Source organism: Acomys russatus, chromosome 22, assembly GCF_903995435.1.
Source record: "Acomys russatus chromosome 22, mAcoRus1.1, whole genome shotgun sequence".
Taxonomy (NCBI): domain Eukaryota; kingdom Metazoa; phylum Chordata; class Mammalia; order Rodentia; family Muridae; genus Acomys; species Acomys russatus.
This window is the reverse complement of record NC_067158.1, coordinates 34,448,158-34,463,855: the sequence shown is the minus strand read 5'-3', so window position 1 is coordinate 34,463,855 and position 15,698 is coordinate 34,448,158. Positions and strand designations below refer to the sequence as shown.

General features: G+C 43.0%; 1 protein-coding gene across 4 annotated transcripts in view; it reads right to left on the bottom strand.

Annotated features, from left to right (window-relative positions):
• Nucleotides 1-15,698, bottom strand: part of C1qtnf7 (C1q and TNF related 7) — a 100,213-nt gene that overhangs the window by 12,324 nt on the left and 72,191 nt on the right. The window contains exon 1 of one of the 4 annotated variants that reach the window (XM_051164702.1): nt 1,659-1,794. The exons of the other annotated variants lie outside the window; for them this stretch is intronic. The gene's annotated coding sequence lies outside the window, so the exon portion shown is untranslated. Of the gene's footprint in view, nt 1-1,658; nt 1,795-15,698 lie in introns of those variants that run through there. 4 annotated transcript variants of the gene reach the window in all.

Genomic DNA, 15,698 nt, shown 5'->3' with positions numbered 1-15,698 from the left:
ACTTTAAATTGAATCTTTAAGGCAAGATGTAGTTTATAGTAGCATGGGAATACTTTTAGTACTAGAATCATTTCTTGCCAAACTAGCCATGAGGATCACCTGGCGAGACATAGATTAAGTCACTGTAAAGACAGTGCCTCCACAAAATGCTTTTGTAGCTTGAGGTTTCTTTGTAAATAGCGTGATTTTTGTTCTGAGAATAGACAATGTTATTCATGAGACCATAAATGCTGGAAGACAGCTCAAGGACTCAAATACGGCCAAGTCTCACTTCTGGGAATATACCACAAAGAATTAAACAGAGGGAGCCTGGTGTGGTGGCACACACCTTTGATCCCAGCACTTAGGGAGGCAGAGGCAGGTGAGGCCAGCCTGGTCTACAAAACGAGTCCAGGACAGCCAAGGTGATACAGAGAAACAACACACAAAAATGAAACACAGAGACTTAAGTTAATATTTGCACAACTATGTTCAAGGCAGCACCATTCACAACTGCCCAAAGGAGTAACCCAAGTGTTCACTAACAGGCAAATAAACCTTGGCACACATATTCAACGGCTTTAACAGTCAGAAGGCATTTTAATGAGTGTTACAGCGTGAATTGGCCATCAAAGAATTATGCTCCTGAAACACCCAAGTCAGAGAAAGGATAGATCCTAAAAGATTCCCTTTATTCAACTCAACTTCCCTAGGCAAGTCATATTCACAGAAACAAAATTTCTCTAAGTCACAAAATAGCACAGCCAGGATTTGAACTGACATCTTGTTGTGAACACTGGACGTCTGTTTATTGCTTCATGACAGAAGATTGCATTTGATTAATTCAAGTTCAAAATGTGCTCTGTCTGGAAATCATTAGGAAGATGAAAGGTGAGACCGAGGAGGGCCCAAACCAGACCTCTCCCTGGCTTCTGAGGTGCACGTTGCTCGATATCAGGATCTGTCCTTCTGCCTGCACTAGGACAGGCAGTGAGTTTGGGACAGGATGGAGACCTGAGTTTTCTACATCCCAGTTCCTTTTCCGTTGAGTCCCTCAGCTCCTTGCACCTCCCGTTTTCCTGTACAGAACTGATTTTCTATTTGAATGAGATCTTCTCTTCTCCTGGATCTATTCAGATCCCCCTCAAGACTACATGGCTGCTTTTATACCTGTTTGCTTCCTCATTTCCATGACAAAACATAAACTCCATATTCTGGGCATGTATGACAAGATGAACTACAGTAGAAGGCCAACAAAAGTTGGTTGAAAAATACTCGTCAGGATTTTCTACGACATCCCATGATTTATAGTTTTGCTTACTTTGTGTAAAGTGCTATGATGGCAGAATAGTAAAAAAAAAAAAAAAAAAAGAAAGAAAGAAAAAAAGAAACTCTTGGAGATTTGTGAACATTTGCGAACATAGTCTACAGACTAAGCCCAAGTCCATATCACCCACTCAAGGTCCCCTTTGTGATAGGCTGCAAGGAGAGGCAAGGGCCAGAGGCTGTTGTCCATGGCCAAGAATCTCGTGTCAGTCAGAGATTCGGAGTTAGGTCTTCACTTCCTGGATTCTTTTTATAGAGCTACCTGCTTATTAAGCTAAGGACTCCATCATAACGAAGATGGTCCATGAGATCTACATTTGCCAAAGTTCTGAAAAAGAGAGTAAACACCATACCGTGCTCTGGGAGGGTAGGTTGCTGCAGGATTCCCAACGTACAAAAGTCAGGCTCTTTCCTGAGAGCTCAGTGAGAGACTTGCTTTGGTACCAGACAGAATAGCGGGTCCAAGTTCTCAAAGATTTCCAAATAGTTGTGCTAAAAATAATCTTCTCCTTTGGTCCCAAAGAGCCAGAGGCCCTGGAAGTCATTCATCCAGCGAGGCACAACTCAGGGATCAGTTAAAATTATGGTTTTGTTTGGGACAAGCTGTAAGTGCCGGCTTTCCTTGACTGGTTGGTAACTTTGGAAGCTAACCATTTCTTTTGCTGTGGCCTCCTCTTTTAAAGATTTGCTTATTTAATTTTTTCCGCTTTTTATTGATTTTCCAATAAGATGGTTCCGGGGAAAAAAAAATTACTCACTGACTGGAAATTGGTTGTTAGCTTAGAGAAAAGAAGCATTTACCTTTTTTTTGGGGGGGGGGTCGATGGGGACCAATATTTACCATATTTTTGTTAATATAGAAGGAAGTGGGCTTTTCATTCTGTGTACTGCAAAATAGAGGGCTATGAGAATTGTATTGTTGTTTTCTTTGTTCTTTTCTGAATAGACACATGATTGCATGTTTTAGAAGATGGGTATATCTTTGTTTGTATAGACAACATTTCTTAACAAATCCAAAGACAGAAGTGTCTTCAAAGGCTGACTCATTCAGCGTTGCTGCAATCAATGTTCTTGTTTTCATTTGATATGTATTTCTTATATCTCCTTGGTAACAGCAATCTGTAATACGTGATGCCATTTATGAAAATTATGTGATAAAAATCCTGTTTTATCTTTTTTCCTAATTCTTCTCAAGAGTAACAATTGTAAGTGAAGTTTCTTTCCCCCCTCAGAGTCTTGGAAGTGAATACTGATCACAGATCTGACCAAGAACAAAAGTGACTGGGTTTTTATTTCAGTGTGATTTACATTATCTTTAGGTACCCATCCTCCAAGCTGTATTTTATTTTCTAAATCGTGTAGCATCCTAGTCATAGAAAGTCCCAATATTTGCTTCTCATCCTCAAATAAAATGTTTGTACTTAACGATTTCTATGTTTTCTTGTACGTCTTCATAGGTGCACTGAGTGTCAACCATGGACAACTTAATTTTAGGTGGCCCAGCCTTTGAATTAATTATTAGCTTTAAAAAAGAAAATGATGACTTTAATGGGCTTTTCTCACTGTCTATAGAATAGAATGATCTCTGGTGGGGAACTTGAACAAATCTGTTTGGATCCCCAGTTGTGTGTTCTCTTCTTTATTTTTTTTAAGCCAGTGTCTCACTATGTAGCTCTGGCTGTCCTGGAACTCACTATGTAAAGCAGGCTAGCCTTGAATTCACAAAGATCTGGCTAGCTCTGCCTCTCAAGTTCTGGGACTAAAGGTGTACACCACTATACCCAGCTAGTTTGTAACACACTTTATGTGCAAATATTTTTCATATCATTAAAGGGTCATAGTAATTTTTATGGTCTTCAATAGTTGACTTTTTTTCCTTCTGTAAAATCACTTTTCATTTCAGATAGTTCCATACAATTCTGTATATTTCTTGACTTGTTTTTCTCTTCAGAGAGACTGAACTTTTGAAATGCCCTCCTAGCATGTTCAGAACCAGGATGTGGATAATACTTTGTAGTTCTATTTCATGCAGTTATTTTCACACTTATTTCAAGTGTGCTGGTAGAAATTTATGTCTAGAAAATAGGCTGAAGGGAGCCTTGAATTAGATCAATGCCTAAGATTCCATTTTTACTTGCTACTTACTACAAGGCCAAGGTTTTACTCTGTTTTTTCACCCTGAGCATATATTTAAATTTTCTTTTAGCTCATGCTATTACTTTCCTGAAGTTTTTACTTGATTTCCAATTTAATTCAGTTCAACTCATTCAAATCTACTCAAAATTCCCAGAACATTCAGTAGCATTCTGAGAACCCAAGCTCTCAAAAATGAGAAAATTTGAAGTCCAGGACTGCAGTTAACAGCAATTTCCTCCATCCCACACTCCACCATGGCCGGTTTGAAGCTGACACTCACAAAATTGGTTAGTAACTAGAATTGCTTTAGAAGATGTTTCCAGCTGATATTTAATGGGCAGATGACAAGTATCAGGTCCTTCAATCCTCACTACATTTTCTTGTCCTCCTTTTCCAGGTAAGTACCATAGGGTGCCTCATAGCCTTGGTTAAGTTTCCCCACCATGACATATATTTTCTTCCTAGGGTATCACTAACTTTACAAGACCAAGTCTCTGCACACACAGTTTGTAGTCTGGTGGGTTTTATGGATGCAGCCTTCCCCTCTTCCCCACAAGTGTACTGAACTCTTAGAAATCAGATTTTATTCAGTCTAGCATCAGAGTCATACTTACCATATTCCCTGTGGCTTCAGGTCCTGATGACACACATCCTCTTCATCCCCTTTCTCCATCTTTTAATCTTCATCTTTGTCATTATTGTTTCCTACAGAATCTCTCCCTGATACTCTCAAGCATTTATGTGACTCTCCCTTGAACTCCTCTATCAGGTATTTTCCATCCTTCCCTCCCTCCTCTCTCCCTCCTTCCTCCTTCCCTCCTTCTCTCTCTCTCTCTCTCTCTCTCTCTCTCTCTCTCTCTCTCTCTCTTTGGGTTTTTGAGACAGGGTTTCTCTATGTAGCCTTGGCTGTCCTCTACTTGCTTTGTAGACCAGGCTGGCCTCCAAGTCACAGCAGTCCTCCTGCATCTGCCTCCTTGACTCCTTGAGTGCTGGGATTACAGATGTGAGCCACCATGACTGGCTTATTCAGACCTTTCTATGCACAGTAGCTCCGTGGTTCTAAACTGGATCTACTGAACTAGCACGTCAGTGGATAAGTATCTGTATAAGCTCTTTGTTTTTCCACAAAGTGCTCTGGGTGATTCTGATGGGTAGGCAGGCTTTTGGAACTTTCACCTGTTAATCATCCTTTTCTTTTATTCACAGCTTCATCCCGTCATTCTGTAATTGTGTGGTTGAATGGTTGACTTTATGGCACACACAGAGAATGCTTATAGAGTCAAAGTTGAGTGGAGAAGGCAGACATTCATCAACAATCCCAGACCTGTGCTTGACAGGAAGTTAAGAATTCCTGTCATCCTAGAATTTCAGTCGAGGAAATGGAGAAGAATGGACCACCTGTGAGGTCCAAGTACCTTCCGAGAGTCGATTAAAATTCAGAAGGTTCTGACATTCACTCTAATTCATTTTCAGTGTACAATTGACAAGAACCTCAGAGAAATCACTGAACAGGTTAGGGGGTGCCAGTGGAAAGAGTTCTTCTCACTGTTACCTGAGCTGTGACTGAGTCTTGCAGGTGTCTAGTCAGAGAAATGTAATAAAACTGACCACTTCTGCTGGTTACAGCCACTGAGCATTTGGAAGGCAATGAGACTTAAGAAGAGTGGACAGGGAGGGCCCAGCTATGGCAAAGCAACTGTCCCAGGAAATGAAAACACTAAGACACTAGAAGAGTCTGGACCATCTATACCGGGCCTTGGGCTACCACAGGGAGTTTCCCCCAGGGCACAAGAGCTGAGCTGGTTTGGGGGGAGGGCTCACTGGACATCATTTTGGAAGTAAATTAATTGTCCATACCTAGATCTTGACAAGCGTGGGGGTCCTAGGGTTGTCTCTGGTGACTTGCTAATGCACTTTACTTAACAGAGTTGATAGTTGACCACTTGGGACAGGTAGCAGGTCCCGACAGCCAGAAAGGGTGTGTATGCATGCTGCTTAGGCAGTTTGATCATTTTCTTCTCATTCTCTTACCCTCTAAGCTGACTGTAGAGGTGACAGAAGTGTTTGTGTGTGGGAGGGTGTCACGGTGGTGGTTTGGCAGAATGGCAGAAGAACATTCCACATCTGGAGATGAAGCCATCGAGAAGGCACAGGTTTTGTATTGGATTAGTTTCTCTAGTATCTGAAGATGACTCATGTGCACTGACTGAACAGTTCATGTGTCTAGTGTTGCCTCAAAGCTGAAGAAGCTGCTTGTGAGGTCATATAAAGATAGGGAAGAGTCAAACGACTCCTGGAAGAAAGATGACCTTGTCTCATCTTTATTTCACGTGAAGAGCTTTCATCAACTCAGTAAGTTTTGGAGAGTGTTCTGGAGACCCAGAGATGGGATTATTGGGTGTTTCATAGGTAACACAGTCGATTGTATGGTCGAGAGGATATCTGCCTGAAGGAATGATATGACCTAAATATGAAGCATGGAAATATGACTTAAAAGTGCCAAGCAGAGGAGCAGGAAAACTCTTGCAGACTGAGAGGACACCAAACATCAGAGCACCCAATGTGGAAGAGATAATTAAAGGGCACTGTGAGCCCTTTAGTGAGCAAGATGGTGTACCTGGACCATGCAGGGCTCTGCTCAGCATGGGAGGGTCTGATCCTTATCTTGGGTTGGGCAGAAGCCCCTGAAGGGCAGTGAGCAGGCACTGGGGGCAGATTATTGACTTTCCCCCAATGCTACTGCTGGTGCTAAGGATGATGGGCGCAGATCTGGTGGCTGCTGCCATTTTCTGGCTTTGCATAGTGGTCTAAACCAGTGACATGATTCAGTCTGGCTTCTGACCTCGACCCTTCACTGCAGGGAAGAAATAGGCTCAGATGAGAAAAGGAGTTACATATTTTTAAAAAAGGGAACACACTGGCTCATTGAGGGAGCAAATATAATTGACCCTTCCTGTGTGCCAGGCATTGCCTCAGGTCCTGAGCATACAGCTTTGAGAGAAGAAAGCAAGGCCCAAGTTTTAATCCAGTGATGGTTTTATGTTATTCCCCGGGGAACGGCCATAAAAGACAGCTGCCTGCTTTTCCCAGTTCATACATGAAGAAAAAGTTCCACAAGAAGTGACTTTTGCCCACTTTTGCCATGTTCTATGCTAAGCCAGAACTAGAGCTTGGGCGTCTGCTTGATGGCCAAGCTCTGTCTGCTGCACAGCTCCATCCAGACCCTGCCCCTAACTTCACAGGTAGAAGAAACTGGCTTTTTTTTTTTTTTTGATATGTACAAATATTCATTATCGTGAATATATATATAACATCTATCTAAAGTTATAATGCTCATTTTAAAATAAAATATCACTTTTTATATTGAAAATGTAAGGATTTTGTAGGCAAAAATTATAGGAAAATCCAATCATACCCAAAAGAAAGAAGTACCTATTGAGTTCACGTCCCCTCCCTTCTTTTAGTTATCTGTGCATACTCATTCATACAAAGCCCAGGAACATCCATTATTTGGCACAATGTTATGGGAGTAACCAAATACTTTTTATAAGAACTATCTTAATTTTGATTGTATGCATTGTGTCCATGTATGGCTATAAATGGGTATGTGTACCTGAGTATAGAGGTCAGAAGAGGGTGACAGATACCCCTTATGTGGGAGCAGGGAAACAAACTCAAGCCCTCTGGGAGAGTGGCAAGCAACTCTTAAACACTGAGCCATCTCTCTCTCTCTCTCTCTCTCTCTCTCTCTCTCTCTCTCTCTCTCTCTCTCTCCCTCCCTCCCTCCCTGTTTTTCTTATTCTTTTTGTTTTAACTTTCTACTGATTCCCTGTGATTTTCACATCACACACCCCAGTTGCACTCATCTCCCCATCCACTTGAACATGCCATCCTCCCTCCAAAAGAAAAGAAAAGCTACACAAACAAACAATAGACAAAAGAAAACAAAGCATAGACAACGTCTCCTCTGGAAGCTGTAGTGTGTCAGAGTTATGTTCCACAGTGTGCCCCTCTGCCTACACTTCTTCACTTTCAATTGCTCATTGCAATGAATCATTTGTCTGGTTCAAGGTCTCTGGCTTCTGTCACACCATCAGTATTGGATCCCCACTGGAGCTCCACCCAGTTGCTGTTGCCCCTGTCATGGAGATCTCGCAGCTTTGGATCAGCAGGACTGGCTAAGGTCAACCATTTGCAGATGATTTAAATTTTGGGGTGGGCTGATTTAGAGCCTTGGATCTGAGCCTAGGTGGTAGCTGAGCTAGTCAGTTTGCCTGCTTTCCCTTATCTGCCTCACCAGGGCGAGCTCTCTAGCACTGCTCTGGCTGGGCCACCCAATGCCATTTTGGCAAGAGGCAGGAGCAGCTCTCCTGCTTTCATGCCTTCACCCACACCCATGCCTCCAGAACCAGTTCCATTATGATGCTTAGTGGAGGTTCAGGGTCTATTGTCCCAAGTGCTGCAGGCTGTGAGGGGCTGGGCCACCTCATCTGCTCTCCCATCCTGGGGTCTGGCTCACTTGTGCCTTCACCATTAGGGCCATCTTCACTGTGCTGCCCCTGCCAGGTGCAGGGCCTGCTTTCCCAAATGCTACAGCCAGTGACAGGCAGGAGTATCCCTCCTGCTCTTGTGACCTAAAGGCCGGATCTCACAACGACCACAGGTGGGTAGGGGGTGAAGAGGATCACACTCACGCCTATGCCACTTCACAGCAGCAAGTGGTGAGGCCAGCTCTCCCTCACTTTTGCCTTCTGGGGTGACCCCATCACCAGAGACAGCTCTACTTGCTGCCTAAGCGAGGTGCAGGGCCCTCTCTCTCCCAAGTGCTGCAGCCAGTGAGTGGCAGGGAAGCCAGCTCTTTATCCCACCCCCAACCTCTTTAAGCCCATTGTATGAGATGGAACCCAGGCATGAAAGTGCTAAAGAAGGCAGGCATTTGAGACTAGATGGGCTAGGGAAAATCTACTTACTAATATTCAGTAAAAGAAACAGCAATAAAATAACCTCTAATACCATTGTTCTACATATAGATCAGTGCGTTGCTCAAACCTCATCAGAGACAATTTTTTTTTCTTAAAGTAGATGGTAATTAATACAGAGACCTACAATTGGAAAATGTACAGAAAGTAAATTCAGTCCTAACTGGGGTGTCTTTATCAATTCCCTTCTCTCAAGGCTCAGGGATCTGTGTAGAAGAGGAGGCAGAAAGATTGTAAGAGCCAGAGGTGGTGGATCACCTCAAAGAAATAGCGTATTTCAGACACAATAAAGCTAGTGCTTACATGAACTCACAGAAACTGTAACAACTTACACAAGACCTGCATAGATCCAAGCCAGACAAAACCCCAGCATGGAGAACAGGAAAGCGACACAAAGTCCCACCTTTAACCAAGAAACTATTGGCAATTGATACCTACTGGGAGAGAAATAATTTTCCTCAATATAGTGGCAGTGGGTATATCAACCACACTCTAGGGCAGGACCCATGCTCAGAAGTAGTTGATCAATGCAAAATGGACACGTGTGTGTGTGTGTGTGTGTGTGTGTGTGTGTGTGTGTGTGTGTGTACATGTGTACTTTTGTTGTTGTTATGGATTAGTAATTTTTATCTATTGGGGTTTTTTTCTTTAGAGAGAGAGAGAAAAAGAACACAAAGTTAGGTGGATATAGAGGTGGGAGGATCTGGAAGGACTTGGTAAGAGGGAAAGAATATGATCAAAATATATACTGCATGAAAACTATAAAAACATAATAAATATTTAAAAGAACAAATAAAAATACATGCATAAATAAGGAAATCCGGAATTCTGACCTACAATCTTCTCAGGATCCCAGTTCCTTGTCTACACTAACCACCATAGGATGCCAGCTTGCAATAAATCAGACAGGTCCCTCTGGCCAGTCACGCAAGGCTTTCTGCACAGTTTCTCCACACCAGCGCCCTGCCCCCCATTAGGGAGTCCTTGACATCTCTGCCTTTCATGACCCCTTCCCACTTCTCTGTCACCTTTGAGAAAACACAAGCAACACTGCTACCCATGTGCGGCTTTGGAAGAAGAATCTTTGCTCTTCCTCAATCAGGTTTCTTCATTTATCTTCATGTGATGCCCACGTGCCCTTTACTCCATCTCTTTGTGCATCTCTCCAGCAGGGATGATGAAAACTATTTAGTGGGATCCTCAGCGCAAGTGAGAGAATCAGCCTTTATTTTCAAAGTATCTGAAGCTGAGTATGTGAAGCCAGGTTTGTGTGCATAAGGTTGACCTGCTGTAGATCTAGGTAAAAGAATATGGACCTTATAAAGAGGAGTATTTTTAAAATCTCTCTCTCTCTCTCTCTCTCTCTCTCTCTCTCTCTCTCTCTCTCTCTCTGTGTGTGTGTGTGCGTGCGCGCGTGCACACACACACACACGTGTGAATGTGTTTGCAGGTGTAGAAGGAGGTCAGGCTAGGGTGTTGGATCCCCTAGAGCTGGAATTACAGGTGATTATGAGACACCCAGACATGGGTGCTAGAAATTGAACTCTGGTCTTCTGTAAGAACACTAAATACTCCTAACCACTGAGCCATCTTTCCAGCCCTACAAAGAGTACCTTTGAACAATAATCTTGATTCATTCATAATCTTATATCCTTATGTAACCCATATGCAGCCAAGGAGTTCAGACATTCTCAGCACATTTAGGCTGAGTTAATGACTAAGTCTAATCAAATGTGATAATACAAGTAGAAAAATTAGTTATTGATGTTGTTTGGATTTTCTAGGCAACTGCTGACAAGCTGTAGCAAGAATCAAGAAAATACAGCCGGGAGCAATGGCACAGACCTCTACTCCCAGCACTCAAGGAGGCAGAGGCAGACTGATCTCTGTGAGTTCAAGGCCAACCTGGTCTACAAAGTGAATCCAAAGCAGCCAAAGCTACATAGAAAAACCTTCTTTCAAAAAACCAAAACCAAACCCAAACCCAACCAACCAACCAAAGAACCAAAAAGAGTCAAGAAAATCACTTTACTTCCTACAGCTGACTGTTATCTCTCACCTGGTGGTTCTTCCATCTTCTCTATCTTGGCAAGGTTTTGCCTTCAAGTCTGTGGCTAAAGTGAAGCTGAACAGCAATTTTTTTATAAGCTAATTAACAACCTCACTTTGCTGCGTAAAAACTGCTCTAAAGATTAATTGTACTCTTTGACCCAAGGAAAACACACATCTATGATGACAAAGAATACAGTGAACAAAGGTGTTGAGAATTAGTATTTGCTAGACATCTGCCTACTTTATACGTGGGCACAGAATTTACTAAGCAGTGGCTGTGTGGAGGTACTGGTTGACCAGATGCCTAATTTGAAAACATTTTGGCTGAATTTTAGTTGCGCTTATAGTGGATAGCGCCCTTCACAATGAGGCTGATAACGTAATGTGTTGACAACGAAGGGATTAGCTCTCTTGTATTTAGTGCTTACTGTGCGCCTTCAGGACCTCTGTGGTAAGCCAGGACCTGACATTTGTCTTATTTTCCTAAAAGCTGGATATGTCAGTGTACCCCATTTCCACCTGCATGAGGACAAGGAGAGAGGACTTGTGTACCAGCTTAGTGCACAGATATAACCCACAAGTGAATATTATTGCTCCCAGTGCACATCCACGTAGGCTGCATCTTCAGGAGGGTAACTACTGGAGCCAAGATGAAGAGTTGAGATTCAAGTGAAACATCCTACAGTCCCAAGTTTCCATCATAATTGCTTCTCTGAAATGGCCAGCTAGATGGTGGGTGGGACACAGGCAGCCAAGAAACGCTTCTGGGATTTTCATTCTGGCTGTGGCTCAGTGAGCAGATTCGAGGTGAGGCAAGGAGGAGCGTTGCCTTCCGGGCCAGCAGGGCAAGTCTGGCTTCAGAATGGCACCTGTGGGCAATGTCCCCAGTGAAGGAAAACAAGAGAAGCCAAAAGGGACGAGGGACCTGGGATCTCACCTCAAGCTGGGCCAGGAAACTGACAGCTCCTGGCAGCCAGCTAACAACAACCTTCGGCTTATTAAGAATAAAAAGGTGTTGGCTCCAGAACGTCTCATTATGCAAGGGGCCAATGTCAAGGAAAAGAACGAAAAGTGCAAATGGAAGAACTGCTTTCCAGCATGTAGGTGGCATTGAGTGGAATGTGAGACCCACCTTGTTCTTGGCCTCCTGCAGTACACTGACAGCCAGAAGTCTGCTTACGCTTCCAGTGGGTGACAGGCAGCGCTTCCACTTATGGACAGGAATAGTCACTGCATTGCCCATGGGCAGCTTCCAGAAAAATGTGTCCCTGGGCCAGGAGAGGGTCTGTCTGAAGGGGTTCAGCCACAACCCAGAAGAAGTTTTCAATGGGATGACTGTATATTTATTACAATTCCTAATTTGAAGACATATATAACAACACCCCTTAAGGCAACATTTTTTTTTTTTTTGTGCTAGACACAACTAATCCTGACATCTCAGAAGTAAGAAATAAGCTCCGTTATCATTTTACTGCACCCTCCCCCCAGAAGCTGAGGCTTCCAAATAAGAGTGACAGCCTAAAGCCTCGCAGCTCTGTTGGGATAGAGGTGACTTTTCAGACTCCACCCTTGAGTTTAAGATGAGGGCAGTGATGACTTGAGACACTGAAGTGGCTCACATGATGTGTCCAGTCAATCTTAAGTGTGTTCCTATTGCACTACAGCTTTGGCTGCTGGCCTTGACTAAGTGCTGTTACCTGACCGTATTCTTTCTGCCTCTCTCACTCTTCTGAAAATCATCCAGAAGCCCCTCCTCAGCTGCAGGAGAATCACTCTATGATATCACCCAGAGTCTAGATCCTAGACAATGAGAATTTCATGACAGTATGTACAAGGACATTAAAAATAATGCGGATGCATTAAATTTATTGTTTAATAATGACAATAGTCATCATCACTATCCACTAAACTCATTTCTTTCCATAAATCTCAGTCTATTCAAATGCTTTGGTGTTTCTACAACCCGGTCCCAATAGAGCGAGACACATGTTCCCTGCTTGACTTCTTCATAAAAACACGTGAGGCCTCTTGGCATATGGGCCCATGAGTGGCAGCCAAGCTGCCCTAGGCCCAACAAAGGGACATTTAGCAGCACGTGGTATCTTTTGCATGAACAACTTTTTCAGCCAAAACAACGTCCTCAAAGACTATGTCATTGTGGGGAGAGCTGGGAAACCCAATAAGCACTCGCAGTATGCCAGGAAGAAGGGTTGGGCATCACAGCCTGGCAGGGACAGAACCAAGGAATGTTCCTTTGGAGTCTGGATTAGCAAACTGTTCATGCCTCCCTCTGCTCATGGATGTCTCTTTGTGGCAGTGGGTAGAGTGAGTCCCCTTGGCTTTACGCCAAAGTCATTATCACTGGCCATGGGACCTAGGGCAAGGGATTCGGGTTCTGGCTCTCTCTTCTGGAAACAGTACTCTTTCCCATAAAATGAATTTGTTAAATGTCCAAATCATAGTGTGTGTGTGTGTGTGTGTGTGTGTGTGTGTGTGTGTGTGTGGTTAAGCCATAAATAAAATTAAAGTTATGTTGTTTGTAGAAAAATTGACACAACTGGAGACAGTCATACTAGCTGAATTGAACTAGTCTCTGAAAGATGCACATGCTTTCTCTCTTCTGTGATCCTAGATCTTACATAGATAAATAAAATCAAGCATAGCAGATGTCCCAGGCGACAAAGGGGACTAATAAGGATAAGGAGAGAAGGGAGTTATGGTGGCCTGTGAGCTGCCAGATGTGGATGCTGGAAACTGAACTCCAGGCCTCGGGAAGAGCAGGTTATGTTCCTCATCACTGAGCAATCTCTGTAGCTCATACTTGAAACATTTTCAATCCATTCTGGCAATCCAACTCAGGGTCTCAACAAAGATAGGAAAGCACTTTTTATCACCGAGCAACAGACTGTCTAAGCTTTAAGTCAGAGGCATAACTCTATGTCCTTGCTAGGGCTAGGACATGCATGACTTTGGAACATTCTGTGCAGAACCTAGGTGCGTGCTTTCATCTCTGTGGTCAGCACAACTTCCCAATAGATAACCTCTCAATTTCTTGAAGGATTATTGTGAGGTATCTAGGAAGATGGTGTCTGCATGGGTGGAGAGGTCTTTCCAAAAAGAACTAATGGCTTGAAGAAGAGCCTGGTGCTAAGCCAAGACAACCAGGCACTTTGTCAAGAGTGAGGGGAAACTGGGAGACTGGAAAAGAATGGATGCAGGTAGTGAGAAACTGTGACACATGGACAGTCTGCTTGCTGGACCTGACCCTGTATGTATTGAAAGGCTGTATGGGGTCTTAGATTTGATCTTGGGGACAATAAGAAACTAGCAAAGAGTATGCCTGGAAGAATGGCGACCCTGTGTACACATTAGACCCATTTCTTGGACAGCTGTCTGGTGAAGGAACTGGAAGAGGAAGGGATGAAGAGGACAGAGCTCTTCATAGGTGGCACTTAGGCAAGGATTGGCAATGAAACTATCTAACTATTAGCTTGCTTCCAAAGGAACAGGGTTCTCACAGGCCACTTGCAGACCTGGCTCATTTGACATGTATGTGTGAATGTGTGTGTGTGTGTGTGTGTGTGTGTGTGTGTGTTACTCCTAATACTTCCTACTAATATTTCACAGAGTTTTCTGATTAAAAAAATACATATACTGTGTATCACTTCAGCACTAATCTTCTACATTCTATAGATACAACATAGGAGATTGAGCACATTTTATTTTAAAGACATCCTCTTTAAAGAAAATTTATAAAAAGGACAAGGCACAAGAATATAAGTAAAACTACTGATAGTCTTGTCTTTCAGATAACCATCATTGTCATTTCATATTTCTTTTGCCTTTTTTTTGATGTGGTGTGCTCTCTCTCTCTCTCCCTCATTCATTCGAAAACTTTTACTGTTACTGGTACAATCTGTTTCCCTTCTCTTTGACCTAATGACATATCATAAGGATTCTTTCCTATTAGGTTTTGGAACTGAACAATATCCATAAAGTAATCATTTTATAATTTATTTAATATTCTTTTCTATGCTTGCACAGTGAAGCTGTTTTCATCTTTCCTATTCTGAATGAGATTGCAGTGAATGTTTTTGTGCACAAGCCTTCATCCTTATTTAGGATTGTTTCTTTGGGATAGTTTCCCAGAAGTGGAATTACTGGGTCAAAAGGTTTGCATGATTTAAGTCTGTCTTGGTACATGCTGCCAAATGGTGTTGCAAATGGCTGTGTGAATTCACGCTGCCCAGTCCTGCATAAAAACAAAACCCAGGGAACTGTAAGTCTCTCCACATCAGGTACCCTCATCCCTGAAGCACTGACGGAGCTCTAGCATAATTTGGAAGCCACTAACATAGTGACACTAATCCCCACTGTGGAGGACATCCAAACTTGTTCCACAGGGTTCTGGCAACTGTACCTGCTATGGGTTAGCATCTCATAAGTCATTTATCCTGAATGCCCCAGATACCACACAACCTCAGTAGAGGGCAGGCCCATTCAGCTGTAACCTCACACAGCTCATGGCAAGTGTGTAGAGAGAATTGGGCATAGCCAAGGATAGCACCCACTGCCTAACACAGTGCTTCTCAGCCTTCCTAATGCTGAAGGCTGCGCCCCTTTAATACAGTCCTTGTTTTGGTGAACCCCACCATACAATTATTCTTGTTGCTACCTCATGACTGTAATTTTGCTACAATTACAGATTGTAATGTAAATATTTGTGTTTTCAGATGGTCTTAGATGACTCCGCTGAAAGGGTCATTTGACCCCCAAAGGGATGGCAAACCACAGATTGAGAGCTACTAGCCTAAGGGATTGTACCATCTCAATCTTTCCATCGGTTTACAGCCCAGCAGGACTGCAGGCAAATTTGTGTCAGAACACAGCAGCCATCCTCTGATGAGGCCTTGTCTCAAGGACACTAGGCTCAAGGATGTCAGCCAATGAGTTTTTATATGTTTTTGTTTTTTAAATTTATTTTCATTTTATGCACATTGGTGTTTTGTCTGCATGTGTGAGGGAGTTAGATCCTCTGGAGCAGGAGTTACAGACAGTGGTGAGCTGCCATGTGGGTGCTAGCAATTGAACCTGGGTGCTCTGAAAGAGCCGCCAATGCTCTTAACCACTGAGCCATCTCTCCAGCCCCTATGTATTTTTTTGTTTTAAAATAAAATTTATTTATTTATTTATTTAAATCACATGTATGTGTGTGGGGCTGGGTGG